Here is an 18,107-nt window from a genome sequence, read left to right as displayed (position 1 = left end):
GATCTCAGCTCACTGCAAGCTCCGCCTCCCGGGTTTACGCCATTCTCCTGCCTCAGCCTCCCAAGTAGCTGGGACTACAGGCGCCGCCACCTCGCCCCGCTAGTTTTTTGTATTTTTAGTAGAGACGGGGTTTCACCGTGTTAGCCAGGATGGTCTGGATCTCCTGACCTCGTGATCCCCCCGCCTCGGCCTCCCAAAGTGCTGGGATTACAGGCGTGAGCCACCGTGCCCGGCCTGCTGCCACCTTATGTGTAAGCATACTAAGTATGAACAATTCTAGAGGACCCCAGGGGAAACTGATCCATTTTAGTTTCTCAGAAAATGTAAATAAAGTTAGAACCATAATGCCTTGATTGCTGGATTCAACCGTTTAAAAACTGTTGTCCAAGGAGTTATTATAAAAAAAAACATACAGTAGAGGATTAGACATAATTAAGATTATTCTGAAAAGGCACACATTGCCTTCATATATTATGTGGAGAAATAAAAGCAGTGGAATAAAAAATATTAACTTTAACCTTTATCTGAAAGAGATTTCCTAAGTTGCTTCTACAAACCTATTCGGTTGGCAGTGTATACAGTTACATATAAATAACCGACGGACTGGCAGGAGAAGCAGCTGCCTGAGGAACTCGCTGGTCAGGAAGAGAGGAAGGGTATGGAATGCAGTGGTGGGGATCAAAGAGCTGCTGAGGGCCTGTTGGTGGCTGCCATCCTATCCCTACCCCAGATGCAACTTAGAGTCTTCTGAGGTGGAAAGTGGTGGGAGTGAAGGGATGGATTCCTTCTATTGCCATGATGTGCTTCTCAAACCTGCATCTACTACTAAATATATGGAAAAAGAGGAGCAGAAGAAATGCTGGGATTTGGGGCTATACTGAACACATGAGAACCATCCACATGGTTCTAGTTAGATATAAAATGCTCCATGGATTTCAAGGATTACTTGTAATACAGTAAAAAATGTGACAAAGGAATTAAGAGCAATGAGTGATGTGAACTGGATAAAAGAGATCTTTGAAAGCTGATGACTTCTGTTAAAACATTTCACTAGTTTATTGCCTTTAAAGCAACAGGTGCTTCACCACTCTGTCTCTACTTTTTATCCATGAAGTGACATATTGGAAAAAGTTAGTTCTCTGTTCTTTGTTTAACATTCTTTGGTCTCCACATTTCTCAGGAAGAAAGTGGGAAAAGAAAGGGCCTTCCCTATAGCTTTCAATATATATACATGGCATTAGCCAAAATATAGTGAGACCTATTCATTTGGGGCTCTTATTTTGGAATTTGTAATAATCTGGATAAAATATAAAATTGCTCTGTTGTCTTTGAACTTTCTGTGGTGTAACTGGATGACTATCTCACCTTCTTAAAGAAACGTTTACAATCAGAAATTTTCATTTCATTAGACACAACTTTTCCATTTTGTTCTAAACTAGGGAGATTTTATTGTATATGAAACAAAATACTGCCAGACTAAATTAAACATATTCACTGCATAAGCTATTCCTCACAATACATTCTACAAAATGACAGCCAATGAGACAACTGTCATTCCTGGGAAACCTGGAAGCTCTGGGAACTACTCTCTCTGGCTTCTGAAATATCGTCTGATCTATGATGGTCTAGTCTAGACTTTGTCCCAGAGACTGGAAGAAAGCTAGCATGGCTTGTTTTAGATGAGGATGGTAAGATGAAATGGCATATGCTTACACACACAGACACACATACACACATAATTTTTTTTTTAACCCCATAGATTTCTATCTGGAGAAGAGTGGCCACTGTCAGGGATGCTGATGAGTAAAGAAACAAGCATCTTCCCTTCCAGTGCTTTCTCTTTCCTGATTAAGTAACTGAACAGAGTACTCATTTTTGCTTCTTCCATAACTACCTTCCAAGAGGTACACCATAACTACATATATTTCTGTTTCTGTTCGAAACAAAAAGTTTAAACTAAAAAAGCTTAAACTAGGTTTTGAATTAAAAAAAAAAAGACTAGGCCGGGTAGGATGGCTTATGCCTGTAATCCCAGCATGTTGGGAGGCCAAGGCAGGAGGATCCCTTGAGCCCAAGAGTTCGAGACCAGCCTGGGCAACATGGCAAAACATCGTATCTACAAAAAAACACACAAATTAGCTGGTCATGCTGGCTCACACGTGTGGTCCCAGCTACTTCGGAGGCTGAGGTGGAGGTGGGCGGATCGCTTGAGCCTCGGAGGTCAAGGCTCCAGTGAGCCGAGATCGCACCACTGCACTCCAGCCTTAGTGAAAGAATGAGACGCTGTCTCAAAAAAAAACAGAAGACCTTAATTTAAAAATCTCAAAAGACCTTAATTTAAAATCTCAATATTCCCACCAAGGTATCATCAATCTCATTCATGGCAACTACAACTAAATTTTTCTTAAGAATTGAATTTATTTTCCTCCACAGGAGAAGGTAAAATACTACTTGTGAACTCTTTCTACAACTACTCAACCTTATCACCTTATTTAATAAACCTGTCTCCCATGACCAAACATCTTACAGAAACAAAATGGTGGGTGGAGGCACTCACTCCCTAGAGGGGAAGGCATAACAGGTGATGTTAGAGCAGAAGTGTGAAAGGAACAACACACATTTAGCAAATGTGTATGTTCCACAAGGATAAAATTTAAGTATTTTTCACACATTATTTCTTAACCATGACATTTTGATTTCTTACTTTTCACAATGAGATATGCACCAGACTAACATTTTTCAATGTTATATAATTAAATCTGAATAGAAAATTAGCAAAAGGTCTGGTATCTTGATTTATCTTGACTGTGGTCTCTCTTTTCTGGGCAGCTGAGAAGTAGATGCAGAGCAGTAACAAGGAACTTCTGTGATATGAGCTCTAATTTCAGGAATCTTATGTACCCATGCAAAAAGGTTTCCTGGAAACTGAGACCTTCAAGTAAGTGGTGCTGTTGGGGGGCTGAGTCATAAACAGAGGCTACCACTAGGGATAACAACATTTAGGATATTATATCCTATAATATATGACACAGTATGAAGCAAAGAGGAGATGGATTAAAGGATCCCTCTCTTCTTCCTTCTAGCCCTTCTTGGGGAACAGCTGCAGTCTGTAGCTGTATTTTACAGTTTGTGACTGCAGTAGAAAAGTGATTCATTCATATAGTATTTTGCCCTGCTCCCACATTTTCTGTGACCCATTCAGACTTCCATATCCCAGTACTCAGCAAATGGCTGTCACCTCCATGTGCTTCCCCAGCTTATAGGAAACTGACAGTGAGGGTTCTTAAAGCTCATGGCTGAACATGACTGACAGCAGTTTGCCTATCATCAAATCTCTCATGCCCCACCTCAACCCTATACAAAATTTGCTTAAATACTGGAATTATTTTTTATAAAGCCCTGCAATGTATGTTGATTGCATACAAATAGATTTTTTTTGAGACAGAGTTTTGCTCTACAAACAGAAATTTTATCCAAAACAAAAATTGAACAAAAAATTTTAAAACTTTCAGGTAAATGGAATAACGAAGGTTTGAATTCAGCAGATTTGCAAATTTCTTACTTAAAAAATTATATTTCTTTTAAAAAAAATTCCATTGATGGTATTTTTTCTGAATTGGTCTTTGTACAATTCAGAAAACAAAACAAAATGTGTGTAAAACAAATATTGTACTAGCTCTCTTCAATGTCAATCTCAGTTTTGATCACTGTTAACAAGATTCTCCTAAAACAGATTTGACTTGCTGGGGTGTCCTTAGAGCTTCAGTATTCACTTGACTGACTTAACTATTAACTTCAGTAAGCCTTTCCAAAAGACAGATTAAATAATCATTTACTTGCCTCTGACTAATTAAACACCTTACAAAGCTAAGCATGTAATATAGCTCCCTGTTTAATTTGGCTAACTTACTTGTTAACAGTTAATTTTGGGCTGGGCTTGGTGGCTCATGTCTATAATCCCAGGACTTTGAGAGGCTGAGGGAAAAGGATCAGCTCAGGCCCGGAGTTGTAGACCAGCCTGGGCAACATAGCAAGACCCTGTTTCTACAAAAATTTAACAAATAAAAAAATTACCCAGATGAGGCCGGGCGTGGTGGCTCACACCTGTAATCTCAGCACTTTGGGAGGCCGAGGCGGGTGGATCACAAAGTCAGGCGCTCAAGACCAGTGGCCAACATGGTAAAACCCTGTCTCTACAAAAATATAAAAACATTAGCTGGGTGTGGTGGTGTGCACCTGTAATCCCAGCTACTCGGGAGGCTGAGGCGGCAGAATCTCTTGAACCCAGGAGACAGAGGTTGCAGTGAGCCAGGATCATGCCATTGCATTTCAGCCTGGATGACACAGCGAGACTGTCTCAAAAAACAAACAAACAAACAAAAAAACTACCAGATGTGGTGGCACACACCTATAGTCCTAGCTACCGAGGAGGCTGAGTGAGGAGGATCACTTGAGCTCACAAGTTCAAGGTAACCAGGAGCTGTAATTGTGCTACTGCACTCCAGCCTGGGTGACAGATTTTGTCTCTAAAAAAATAAAATAAAATAAATTAATTAAAAGAAAAAAACTCCAATAGTTATCTCCTCTAAGAGTTCTCCCAGAAGTACCTACTTTGGGTTAGGTGTCCTCCCTTGTGGGCATATAGAACCCTGAGTAAGTTTTTATCAAAGCTCTAGTAACCCTGCACTGAAATTGCCTGTTTACTACATTGAAGTCCTCAAGAATATAAAGTATCTTTTTTTATTCTGTATCTCCAGTGCCTAGTGCATAGCTAACATGGTAACATTCATGGATTTTTATGAATGGGAATCAATTCCAAACTCAAAACGTGTCCTTAAAAAACAATTTTAGAGCTGGGTTTCCAGGCGCGGTGGCTCATGCTTGTAATCCCAGCACTTTGGGAGGCTGAGGCGGGTGGATCACGAGGTCAGGAGTTCGAGACCAGCCTGCCCAACACAGTGAAACCCCATCTCTACTAAAAATACAAAAAATTAGCAGGGCATGGTGGTGGCACCTGTAATCTCAGCTACTCGGGAGGTTGAGGCAGGAGAATGGCTTGAACCTGGGAGGCGGAGGTTGCAGTGAGCCGAGATCGTGCCATTGCACTACAGCCTGAGCGAGAGAGTGAGACTCCGTCTCAAAAAAAAAAAAAAATAATAATAATAGTAATAATAATTTTAGAGCTGGGCTTGGTGGCCTACGCCTGTAATCCCAGCACTCTGGGAGGCTGAGGCAGGAAGACTACTTGAGCCCAGGAGTTTAAGACTAGTCTAGGGAACACAAGGAGACCCCATCTCTACAAAAAATTTAAAAAATTAACTCAGGCATGGTAGCACATGCCCGTGGTCCCAGCTACTTAGGAGGCTGGAGTGGGAGGATCACTTGAGCCTGGGAGGTCGAGACTGCAGTGAGCCAGTGAGCCATGATTGTGCTACTGGACTCCAGTCTAGGTGACAGACTGAGATCCCATTTCAAAAAAAAATTTTTTTTAGTCTGTGAACCAATATGCAAAAGTGGGTTATGCTGATGTATTTTAAAGTCTTATTAATAATTTATTAAAATATCTTTAGATAGCCAGGTATATACTCCGCTATGTGCAACCTCACTCAAGATACACACAAATGGGGCCTTTTGTTTCCCTTTAACTGTAAATTCCTGTATATTGCTAATCACTTTAGATTTCAAAAATGCCTTTGTAACAAGAGGAAAGAGGTAAAGCCACTGACAGGTGGTGGCAGCGTTAACTGTACCAAAGGTTACAGCCTTAATTTTTGCTTAGCACAGAAATCATGGAATCTTAGAAACAGAGTGCTCTGAAACTGGATTACACCAGCTGCTTCACATTCTCCTTCTGTACATCTGAATGAATGACTTGATGGATTTCAGGCCTTATACCATGGTTGATTAAGGTTTTAGTGGCGTTTTTCAGCTTCATCTTGGAGTACATTGACAGACTGTAATGAAATATTTCTAAGATAAAATTCTGCTAATAAAATATACTTACAGGAAGTCAGCAGAGAATGAGCCAGATACTATATCAAAACAGGTAGTTTACTAGCAAAGGTACTAAGACACATGCAATTCATATTTCTGTTCATGTTTATAAATTAAATCACCAGTAAATAAACATATAAATTGCACAATACAAAAATAAAGTAATACAGATATGATTATATAATATTCTGGCAAATTAATGTATCATTTAAGCAAAGCTCTGCTTTTTTTGTGTTTTGAGATGGAGTTTCATTCTTGTTGCCCAGACTGGAGTGCAATGGTCCAATCTTGGCTCACAGGTTCAAGAGATTCTCCTGCCTCAGCCTCCTGAGTAGCTGGGATTACAGGCTCCCGCCACCACGCTCAGCTAATTTTTTGTATTTTTTAATAGAGAACGGGTTTCACTATGTTGGCCAGGCTGGTCTTGAACTCCTGACCTCAGGCAATCCACCCGCCTCAGCCTCCCAAAGTGCTGGGATTACAGGCATGAGCCACCGCGCCCGGCTCAAAGCTCTGTTTTATATCAGTTATGAACAAATATAGAGCAAATCATTGAAGATCTAGAACAAATTTGCCAAAGTCTCCCTTTCCACTTTCACCTTATTCTTTTTGAAACATTTCATAAGATATCCATGGTCTCAAAAAACAGATACATTAAATATATGATCCAATAAAATACATCATTAACTGAAAAAAAAAAAAATCCATACTCTCAGTAATATCTGAGGATACTTTAACAGTGAAGATTCTAAAAAATGTCATTGCAGAATCTGCAGTATAACGACTGAAAAACCAAACAAGTTTTGTGGAGTTTTTTGGTTATTTTTCTGTTTTGCTTTACAGTAGCACCAAGCATAACTAAAGTAAAACTACTACTAAATACGTAGAAAACCATTTCTCACTTTACTACTTCAATTGCCACCACTACTAGAATCAGGGTCACTTTTCCCTTCAACCGCCTCTACCCATTTTTCTTTTACAACAGTTGGTGTCAAATGGAGAAATGTGAGTGCTACATCTTAACCTCAAGCACAGGAAGCAGTATAAAATTATGCCAGCGAATCATATACTATGTAAAATTGTTAGCATTTGCCCAGGCAGCAGTGAGGTCCATAGCAAATACAAGGTTCTTTGGTGCAGGTTAAAGAAAAATCTTTACCTTGATCCCCAAGAATTTTGGAATCTTATAGGAGAAACAAAACCAGTGAAAACTTGTAGTTTATAAGCTGTTACATACATACTTTTAAGGGTAGGCATGGACAGAACTAACATTTGGGTAATCTTTCCCTTTTAAAACTTATTGGCGAATCTACTCCTGTGTCTTTATAATCAAGAATAATCCTAGTTAGATCTTGGGAAGACAGTGGAGCAGATATTTGTAGACTAGAACAGACAGGGCCTGATATTCTACAATGATCCAGGCAACCTAAATCTCCAAACTTGAATTGCTTGTGAAGTACAAAAGAGTAACTCTTAAATATTTGAAAACTCGAATGAATTTTGTCACCCTCTTTAGTCTAAAATTAGTTTCTAAATATGTATGGGCTATTGTTTACATAGTCTCTTAACTTATAACTTTATAAAACTTCATGTAAGTAACAAATATTATTACCAGTATTCCTGAAATTATGGGTAGACTCCTCAGGCTGTGAGAACTTGAAGACCCCAACTCACTTACAGGCTGGAGGACCAATAAACTTGAAGAAGCTCCCTTGAACAATGAAGGCTAGTGGCAACAAAGGTGTCTGATCCATTTATAAGGGTGTAAACAGGATAAGCTAGTAAAACAGGGCCAACTGGGTTAGAATAGAGAATGTACAGAGTCAGAACAAAAGAGATGAACTGGTAAAGAGCAAGAGGCAAACATCATCAGTTCCTGATCTGAAGGTAACAGCATGTAAAAGTCAGAGCAATACAATGACATAATCAAAGCAGTGAAGTGGCAAATAATTTTAGATCTAGCCTTTGAAACATTTTATAATGTGAAGGATAAATATTAAGAACCAGGAAGGGACAAGGATGTAACCTGAAAATTTAGAGCAGAGGTTCTGCAACCTCCACCTCCTGGGTTCAAGCAATTCCTGTGCCTCAGCCTCTTGAGTAGCTGGGATTACAGGAATGCACCACCACACCAGGCTAACTTTTGTATTTTTAGTAGAGACAGGGTTTCACCATGTTGACCAGGTTGGTCTCGAACTCCTGGCCTCAAGTGATCCACCCACCTTGGCCTCCCAAAACGCTGGGATTACAGGTGTGAGCCACTGCTCTGCCTATAGCAGAGGTTCTTAACCTTACATGACATAATCACACTTCTGGGGTTCGTAACTCCCTGAAATCTGTGTGAAACATGCATGTGCATTTTTTTGGGAAAGAGCGTATGTAACTTAACACATAATCAGATTCACACCCTATTCAAAGTTCAGGAAAAATGACAAAGATGAATGCTAAATGGTAAAATACAATGATTAGCAAAATAAAATTTCCCTATTTTAAGTATGCACGTTAGAATAATGTATATAGTTAATGAAGTTTAAACAGCTGAGATGAATATTTGACTCAATCCCTTTTTGATATCTAGCAGTAAAGGTCTCTTTTAAAATTTAAATGAAAAGAGCTTCCCCAACATGACTAAGTATGAAATGTAAAATCTATTAATTCCAGGTCATCTAAAAATGTCACCAGCTAAAGCAGATTAATTAAAATAAAGAATACACACAACTGCTATCTAGCACGAATAAAGCAAAGAACTACAAGAAATCATTGCTACACAAAATTTTGGAATAAAAGCTTGGTCTTTAACAAAACCTTACATGCGTATCTGCATAATTCTGAGTTTTGTTTTCACTATACCTTTTCCTGGATGTGGCACCAAAGCCACTGCGGGGTGTCTTCCCTGCTCTACATAAGAAAGCAGCCATCACATTAAGTATGATCAATACTTATAGCTTTTAGCAGAGAAACAACTGAAGAGAAATATGGGTGACAAGACACTGGAGAGCAAGGAGACAGGGGCAAGGGCTAGTCTCCGAAAGGGCCTGGACACCTCACTTTCCCTCTAATGATGTGGAACTACAATAATCATTTCTCAGCTTCAGCACCAATAGCTTTATTTCTAATAAAAAATCTATCTACTCAAGATACAACAGCCAAAACTTTAACAGTAACTAGTCTTCTCAAGTCATCATAGGAAAAGGATGGTTTTACAAGTTTCCTTTTGACTTTTCCCTAATTTTCTATAATATACACGTATTTCAATAAGAAAAAAAGTCAACGTAAGTAATTTTAAAAAAGAATTGAGAAACAAGCAATAGTTCTAGCCCCTTCCTGATATATATCCAAGAATTTCAGTAATCATATTATTATTTTGTTAGATATGAGTTCTAAATTTCTCTTCAAAGAATCAATATGTATGTTCAATTATTTGCTTTCTACTTTTAAACTTATTTCTAAAGCAACCTTTTTTGATTACCTGCTCCACCTTGACTCATTCCAATTTCCTGCTCTGCCATAAGCATTTTTCCCACTAAAGCACTCACCCCGTAACTCTCTTTAAATCAGCCAATGGGAATTAGTTTAGCCTGTGCGGTCTAACCCTAGCCAATAGGGGAAGAACACAGCAGCAGGGGCCACATGCGTCAGGGATAAGAACCCCTTCCCCTTCCTTGTCCAGGTGTGCGCTCACCCTTGCTCTGTCTGTAAGGGCGCGCTCTTCTATAGAAGTACATTGCCTCGCTGAGAATTAAAAAGAAAAGTTTATTTTCGAGTGCTATTTCTTTTGCGGCACCGAAACTTCATTTATAACAATTTCTTCAGTGTTTCAGGAAGCAATCTTTTCATGACTATAATTTAAGATGGATTTAAGCACTGCCTAATGGTCAAGTCTACTAATGAAATACAAAGTACTAGTTTAAAAACAAAAAGGCTGAACTAGCTCATTCATGCCTGTCCTAGCTACTCAAGAGACTGAGGAGGGAGGCCTGCATGGGTCTAGGAGTTTGCCTTGAGCTATGATCGCAACACTATGCTGGGGTGACAGAGCGAGACCTTGTCTCTATAAGTAGAAAACAAAACAAAAAAAAGTTGCAGTATTAAATAAATAAACATGCTTCAATCACTGATAAAAAGTGATCAGTATTAGGTTTAACAATTGAAAGTGTGTCTCTGTAACATACACTACTACATACGCTACTGATTGTCCTCTTGGTATTGCAATGGTTTCCTGGTTAAACCCCAATGCTTCCTCATAATCATTATTTTCTGGCTTGCCATTAAAGTATCTTACACTTCGTATGTCTGAGATTAGGAACTACTAGAACAGGTAAGTCTTCCATATATACGTCAACATATGTAGGCAGCTGGATCAGTTATCATCCGATAATTAAATGAGCCTTTGGGAAGTGCTCAGCTGTTTCCTGTTTTTTCTTTGCAGTAGGGCAGTCACAGCTCCATTCACCAGGCTCCCGCTAAAGCAACAGTCAAAGCAGTACTACCACCATCACCGAAAGAGCAGTTCTCTGACCTGGAATTCAATCCTGGAGCATTCCAAGCATTCCAGAACTTCCCAGGACTGGGTCTGAATGGAGGCAGAGCTATACTGAAAATGTGCTGATTCGAGCTGGTTTCTTAATTGGGCAATTATGACCAAGTTAAAATGAAAAAGGTTTTGTCCGTAAAACACTCAACAGTGTGATTTAATCTCCTGACGTTCAAGAAATGCAGAAATCAACCCATTTATAGCTTCTTACTGTATATAATCGTCTAATTGTATATACTAGTGAATGAGAAAAATGATGTAATTCCCAACAGTAGATATGCTGCATTATCCATATTTTCCTTTGAAATATCTGGAACAGTTTGTGGAAACACATTGTGCTTTCATATTTAAGGTTCATCTTGCCTAATTTTAAAAATGGTTTGCATTGGCCAGGAGTGGTGGCTCACGCCTGTAATCCCAGCAGTTTGGGAGGCCGAGGCAGGTGGATCATGAGGTCAGGAGACAGAGACCACCCTGGCTAACATGGTGAAACTCTATCTCTACTAAAAATACAGAAAATTAGCCGGGTGTGGTGGTGGGCACCTGTAGTCCCAGCTATTTGGGAGGCTGAGAGGCAGGAGAATGGCTTGGGAGGCGGAGGTGGCAGTGAGCAGGGTACATACAGCTAAGTGATGAGGGACTGAGGACAAAGATGCCTGCGATCTTAAGGTATCAAGTTTCTAGTACATAACACACAAAACAAATGATATCCATGTGGATAAATTTAAGATTTTATAACACCTTATTTCCTTAGAAATATCTATGGAACTATCTATGGAACCACATATCTATGTAGGTTTCACAGATGTCTATGAGGATTTTAAGGCCAGGCTATACTTAAAAAATATGATTCATTAAATATTATTTTTATATTGAAATTACTTATACTCTGAAAACATTTAATAATGTTATTTATGAAGAGTTATTGAGAGAATATATTTACTGCTAAGTAACTCTACCAAATATTTACTGATTTTTAAACTATAAATAAAACATTTAGATTCATATACTGCTACTATTAGTGGCTTTTGGTATGTTTATGCACTGTTGTAATTAATAAAACTCCAAAATTCACAGTAACAGAAGCAGAATTTGTATATATTAGCTACTAAAACACATGGTTTATAGAACAAGAACAAACAGTAATATTTACTTGGATTCCACTAAACAATATAAATGCAAAAGAAAAGGTTAAATATACTTTGCTTTGATATTACAATTTGTTGTTCTTTCCCCCAGAAAAGTCACTCCACAGATTTACAGCAGGATCGTTAACTACTGTCCTATTATACAAGGAAGGAAAGTAAGACAACCTCTCATTCATGCAGGACAAACAGCTATGCCAAAAGCACAAATTACATCTAATTACAGGGTATAACTTTGTCATCTCTCTTTTCATAATGTAGCCATTTACACACTTTGATTTTTGACTTCCATTTGGGTTTATTAACATCAAAGCTTTGTCATCACTTACCTCTTTCTACAGACATTTTTTACCTGAGGCAATAAAGTATAAAAACTTCTTTGCGTTCTTCCTTTACTGTTGCAAGAAAGCTTTAGTCTTCACTGGGATTACAATGTTTCACCGTTATTAAACTTCTGCATGTTGCTATAAAGTTTACTGCTCTTGGCGTATCAATTTTACATGTACTGTTATTAAATCAATGCACTGCACACAAATATACTAACGGTATACTCCAATAAGTTCCAGTTTTACCTATTGTTAATGTCCTATTAGCATTTTTTTTTCTTTTTCACAAAAATAATCACCACAAATCTATGGTCAGACAGCTTGAAATAAAAGAAAGCCAATTTAATTTTATGATTATGGCTCTTAGAGCAAATTAAAATAGATTCATCTTATTAACTACATTGAGTGTTTAAAATATTCACTGACATGCAATAGAAAAAGAGATTCTACATCTAATGAAACTGCAAATTCACTTTCTAAGTTATAATATAGTTTTGCTTATTTAAACATAATGGTCCACATTTCTTGCTTTTATTTAAAATTTGTAACCATCTCTTTTAGTCAGATTGTACTCACAAAATAAAAAATGAGTTCAAAATATGAATTTACATAATACCAAAAGCAAACCACCTGGTATTCTCATTTTAGAATTTTAACAATTTTTAAATTTAATGCCCAATATATTACTTGTATTAAAGTCAAATACCAAGGTTTATAAAAAAACATTTTTTAGATAATACTTTACAGCAACATTAAAAAACCCCAATTAGCTGACTCACTAGAAGGAAGCCATTAGAAGTCTGTGGCAATTGGTCCTATATTCATCAAAATTGTTGCATCTCAGCTCTCATGGTTCAGTTTCACAGCTTTGTAAACTATTCCCTCTCCCCCTAACCATCTGGGTTACCCGCTCCAGTAGCAGATTACAGATCCCTCTGACAATTACAGATCCCTGAATCTACTTCTTTATTTTTCCAGAGCAGTTCAACATCAGTTTTTTTTTTTTTAAGCCTTTTTTGACCAGAAGGAAAATGTGGAATTAGTCTATAATCAGCTTCTAGGATTTACCATACCCTCTGTTTTCATTCCTGTTGCAACGGAAAAAATATCCTTGCTGCTATGAAAATCCAACTTTTCTACTTGTGTCTTTTGTTTGTTTGTTTGTTTGTTTTAAAGATAGGGTCTTGCTCCGCCATCCAGGCTGGATTGTAGTGGTGTGATCATGGTTCATTGAAGCCTCAGGCTCCCAGGCTCAAGATATCCTTCCACCTTAGCCTCCCAAAGAGCTGGGACTACAGACGTGCACCACCAATTCTGGCCTTTTTTTTTTTCTATTTTTTTGTAGAGACGAGGTCTTGCTGTATTGCCCAGGCTGGCCTCAAACTCCTGGTCAAGGAATCCTCCCGCCTCAGCCTCCAAAGCACTGGGATTATAGGCAGGAGCCAACACACCTGGTGTGTTACAGCATCTATTTTAGTCTTCTTTATGGCTTATGTTTCTTACTCTCATTTTTCTCTCCATTTAAAATTCTAACTTGCAGCAGCATTTTTCTAAGTCACTTTAAATCTTTCCAGTACCAAGGTCAGCATATATATACAAACATTTAAATATAGTATATAAAAATGACGCATTAAAGTTGGTGAGAAAAGATGCTTCATTTTCTTTTCCTAGAAGCTGCTCTTCCAGGCGTCTTCTTCCCTTTCCCATTATTAACATTATTCGTCTGACATTTCAGAGAGTATCATCTACTATATCCTAGGAAAATTCACTGCCATTCTGTACATCAAAGCTAAAAGCTCTCCTCTCTCAGATGGGTTAAGCAAGACTTGGCTGCACCCTCTCTTCCTTCCTCCCCTTTGCCAGGGACGAGGGCAGGAGAGAACCAAGTATTCAAAGCACCGGCTTTCAGGAGACTGGTTACATATGGGGCGACTGAGTATCAAAGTAAATGGAAACTCTGAGTAAAATGGGAATCCATGAGTCCGTATATATAAATCAATTAATAAATGAGTAAACACTGGAGACGACAAAGCCTTATGAAGCCACAAAATTATCTCCCCTCAAAATACTTATTAATGAGCCTAAAGTACTTATTAAATTTTTAATGAAGAAACCTGGCAGATGTCTTCTTACCAAATGATAAAAGTAATTGTAATTATCACCAGTAGAAATCTGATTTGTGTACCTCCTAATACGACGCGTTGAAAAGAGCACAGCATGGCTTTAGTGGCATTTGTGAAAAAAGTGCAAGAATCATGAGGAAACATCAACCAAACCTAAATTAAGGAACATTCTAGAGTAGCCACTGCTCAGTGATAGGTGAAAATGCTTTAAAACTGCAAATGCAAGTGGGTATAGGAACAATATGAATGGACTGTAGATCGGAGGAAAAGCATGCTGATTTTGAACTGAATGTAGCCATTTTAAGCACAGCTTTAGCTGGACACTCAACATTCATTCATCCACTCACTTATTCACTTAACAGTTATTTATTAGTACCTATCATGAATTAAAGACTATAGTAAGTTTTAGTAAAATGATGAATAAAATCTAAATACTTAGGTATAAGTACTTTAGAATGGTAGTTATAAGATACTGAACACTAAATGTGCACTTAAAGTAAATGAAATTTCAGTGAATACTGAATCTTGATTTTTCTTTTTTGATAGATTCAAAGAAGTCAGACTTTGAACTGCACAGGTGGAGGCATTCTGCTTTCTCTGAACATAAAAGACATCCAACTTAAATTTTATGAAGTAAATAATATCAAATTCAGCATTTCAATACAGACCCCAGTGTCAAACAGGAGTCTTGCCCCCCGATGTAGAGCTTTTATGCCGTAGTTGGTCCAACGTTTTGTGGACCACTAAAGAGCAAGGATGGACTGCCCCAACCGGTTTTTGTAATTTCCTAAAACCATACATTCATTTTACTAGAGGATCACAGAAGTTAAAGACTTAAAACAAACTTTGGCAATTAAAACAGGATACCAAGATACAAATGTCTGATTGGAATGGATCAAATATTCCATCCACACGTTAAACAAAAGCAATTGTTATGCTTGTGCACATGGCAGGTCAGAGGCCCAAATTGTCCCCTTTCCACTAAGGTGGTCCTCCAGTTGACCAGGTGTAGGCTGCATGGTAGTTCTTTTCCAGGATTCTACAGCCGGGAGTAATAAGTCATGCCAAGCTCTCTCTCTGCTATATCCCAAAGTCCGGCACCCTGCGGTTGAGCCCCCAAGGGCCCTCCAGCTTCCATCTCCCAACACTAAGTTCACTTCGTGAACAGGGAGGAAACTTAGCATTCCTTGGAGACTTGAAGGGATGCCGTGAACTTAAGAATTTTCAAGAGCTTATCAATCAGTCAGCCCTTGTTCATCCCTGAGCGGATGTGTGGTAGAACTGTGGTGGACCTTTACTGGGCACTCTGCTGAATAACTGGAGTGGCACTTGTGCTTTAGTCCAGCTGGCTATCCCTTTCACCCTGGCATTTCATCAACCAGAGGAAGGAAAAAAAAGACATCGTAAAGCGAGAGAAGCCCCTTATGGGTCTTTAGACTCTCAGATCTATTTAGACACAATGAGAATCCCACAGGGAATTCCAGATCAATTTAAAGCCCAAAATCAAATAGCTGCAGGATTTACGTCACTATTTGATAGGTAACAATAAAAATGTAGATTAGATAACCCACATCTACTACAACCAACAGCAATTTATTAACTACACTAAAAATGCTATTAAAGGAATAGCTGAACAATTAAGGGCTACTAGCCAGATGGCTTCGGAAAATCAGATAGCCTTAGACATGATATCAGCAAAAAGAGGAGGAGTTTGCATGATGATTAAAACTCAACGTTACACCTTCATCCCAAACAACACTGCCCCTAATGGAACTATAACAAAGGCATTGCAAGGTCTGACTGCTCTGTCCAATGAGTTAGCCAGCAACTCGGGGTAAATGACCCCTTTACGGGATGGCTAGAAAAGTGGTTTCATAAATGGAAAGGAATGATAGCCTCAATTCTTACTTCCCCCACAGCCATTAATGGGTGTACTTATTCTTGTCAGGTGCTGTGTCACACCATGCATCCGTAGGTTGATGCAGAGGCTCATAAAAAACGGCATTTACTAAAACCTCCCTTAACTATCCTCCACCTTATCCAGCGAAGCTTCTTCTTTTGGAAAATCAAGCAAAACAACTAAGCCAAGACATGTTTAAAAAGTTTGAAAAGAAAGCTGTAAGGAAATATAAGGGGAGGGGCTGGTAGATATGAGTTCTAAATTTCTTTTCAAAGAATTGATACGTATGTTCAATTCTTTGACTTCTACTTTTAAACTGAAGTTCTTCATAAAGCAACCTTTTCGATTACCTGCTCTACCCTGACTCAATCCGATTACCTGCTCTACCCTGACTCATTCCAATTACCTACTCCACCCTGATTCATGATTCTCATTACCTGCTCTGCCATAACTACTCTTCCCGCCAAACCACTCACCCCGTCACTTTCTTTAAATTAACCAATTGAAATTAGTTTAGCCTGTGCCCTCTAACCCTAGCCAACAGGGGAACAACACAGCAGCAGGGGCCACATGCCTCAGGAATAAGAATCCCTTCCCCTCCCTTGTCCAAGTGTGTGCTCACCATTGCTCCATCTGTAAGAGCACACCCTTCTATAGAAGTACCTTGCCTTGCTGAGAATTAAAAGAAAATTTTATATTTGAGCGCTATTTCTTTTGCAGCACCAAAACTTTATATATAACACTAGCAAGACAGGCCAACATGCAGATTCAGGAAATACAGAGAACACCATTAAGATACTCCATGAGAAGATCAACCAACCCCAAGACACATAATCATCATATTCTACAAGGTAGAAATTAAGGAAAAACTGCTAAGGGCAGCCAGAGAGAAAGGCGAAGTCACCTGCAAAGGGAAGCCCATCAGACTATCAGTGGAACTCTCAGCAGAAACTCTACAAGCCAGAAGAGACTGAGGGACAATATTCAACATTCTTAAAATAATTTTCAACCCAGAATTCCATATTTGGCCAAAGTAAGCTCCATAAGCGAAGGAGAAATAAAATCCTTTCCAGACAAGCAAATGTTGAGTGATTTCGTTACCACCAGGCCTGCCCTGCAAGATCTCCTAAAAGAAGCATGATATCAAATATATTAAAAATAAATCTTCTCTTTGTGGCCACTTTCAAAATTTAAACAAAATAAAACATCCATTAAAACATGTTTCTATTTCTTATTCTTCACACCCAGGAACTGAAAACGCTAAAAGATTAGAAAATAATAATTGGCCAGGAGTGGTGGCTCACGCCTGTAATCCCAGCACTCTGGGAGCCCAAGGCAGGCAGATCCCAAGGTCAACAAATCGAGACCATCCTGGCCAACATGGTGAAACCCTATGTCTACTAAAAATACAAAAAATTAGCTAGATGTGGTGGCACACGCCGGTAGTCCCAGCTACTCAGGAGGCTGAGGCAGGAGGACTGCTTGAACCCTGGAGGTGGAGGTTGCATTGAGCCAAGATTGCACCACTGCACTCTAGCCTGGCAACAAGGCGAGACTCTGTCTCAAAAGACACAAAACACAAAACAAACAAAAAGAAGCAATAAATATGGAAGAGAAGAACTGATAACAGCCACTGCAAAAACACATGAAAATATAAAGGTCAATGACACTACAAAGAAACTGCATCGGCCGGGCACGGTGGCTCAAGCCTGTAATCCCAGCACTTTGGGAGGCCGAGGCGGGTGGATCACGAGGTCAGGAGATTGAGACCATCCTGGCTAACACTGTGAAACCCCGTCTCTACTAAAAAATACAAAAAACTAGCCGGGCAAGGTGGCGGGCGCCTGTAGTCCCAGCTACTCGGGAGGCTGAGGCAGGAGAATGGCGTAAACCCGGGAGGCGGAGCTTGCAGTGAGCTGAGATCCGGCCACTGCACTCCAGCCCGAGCGACAGAGCGAGACTCTGTCTCAAAAAAAAAAAAAAAAAAAAAAAAGAAACTGCATCAACTAGTGTGCAAAATAACTAAATAGCATCATGATGATAGGATCAAATTCACACGTAACAATACTAACCTTAAATGTAAAT

At 39.0% G+C, this 18,107-nt stretch overlaps 1 protein-coding gene and 1 long non-coding RNA gene across 3 annotated transcripts in view; one reads left to right on the top strand and one right to left on the bottom strand.

The window, feature by feature from the left end:
- LOC108538299 (uncharacterized) overlaps positions 1-10,897 on the top strand; it is a 12,181-nt gene extending 1,284 nt beyond the window's left edge. The window contains exons 2-3 of the long non-coding RNA XR_001888041.1: positions 2,830-2,938; positions 10,424-10,897. This is a non-coding gene — a long non-coding RNA (uncharacterized LOC108538299). The remainder of the gene's footprint in view (positions 1-2,829; positions 2,939-10,423) is intronic.
- Positions 1-18,107, bottom strand: part of MICU2 (mitochondrial calcium uptake 2) — a 120,777-nt gene that overhangs the window by 92,064 nt on the left and 10,606 nt on the right. The window lies entirely within an intron of this gene.

The sequence above is a fragment of the Rhinopithecus bieti genome, unplaced genomic scaffold (genome assembly GCF_001698545.2).
Source record: "Rhinopithecus bieti isolate Rb0 unplaced genomic scaffold, ASM169854v2 scaffold_1014, whole genome shotgun sequence".
NCBI classification, from domain to species: domain Eukaryota; kingdom Metazoa; phylum Chordata; class Mammalia; order Primates; family Cercopithecidae; genus Rhinopithecus; species Rhinopithecus bieti.
The sequence above is the reverse complement of the archived record's forward strand: the minus strand, read 5'-3'. Positions and strand labels throughout refer to the sequence as shown.